We start from the raw sequence: 788 nt of genomic DNA, 5'->3' as shown, positions 1-788 counted from the left end.
CTTATTTAATCCAACTTTGCTGGTCTATATAGGTAATAAATAATGAAGCGAGAGAGATAATTAGTACAAATGAATATTGATGATGGGGGAAAAGCTCCGAAAAATTGAGAGGTGTAAAAATCGAGAAAAAAAACTATCAGAAGGAAGATATATCCACAGACATCTCTGAAGTTTATTTTGGTGTTGGTAAAGAATATTATTAACATTTGCTTCAAAATTAGTTTTGAAAAATATAATATTAAAAATAAATTATTTTGCCCAAAATAAAGGGAAAAAACATATTAATTGATACGAAATTGTTATAAAAGTAATGTATGTTTTCAATATATGATTCATAAGTGTAATGTTGTTTAATATTTCGCAGATAAAAAGCACCAAGAACAATAAATGTCGACGAGTATTTCCATAGAGTTGTACTTAAAATTCCAATGAAATTTAATAAAATGATTAGGTGAAGAAGTAGGAAAAAGAAGTTTAGAAATAGTCAAAGTAATAAAAATAAAAAATAAATAGAAAAAGCACTACAATATAATGAAATTGTTTGAAAATGAAATTAATAAAAAATAAAGTTTATCCTTATATTGTTAGCTTTTACAATTGTGGGTTTAATGAGATTCTAAGAATATTTTTTTCTCAATCATTTTGATTAATAATTAATTATGTGAACAAAATAATAATTTGAGATAAAGGAAAGATATCATATCATACATACATACATAAGATATGTGTGTATATATAAGTTAAGTATTGGCGAAAGCACAATGTCAAAAAAGAGAAGAAGGAAAAAG

The sequence above is a fragment of the Halyomorpha halys genome, unplaced genomic scaffold (genome assembly GCF_000696795.3).
Source record: "Halyomorpha halys isolate HHAL.00 unplaced genomic scaffold, Hhal_1.1 Scaffold721.1, whole genome shotgun sequence".
NCBI lineage: Eukaryota > Metazoa > Arthropoda > Insecta > Hemiptera > Pentatomidae > Halyomorpha > Halyomorpha halys.
Note: the sequence above shows the minus strand (reverse complement) of the source record.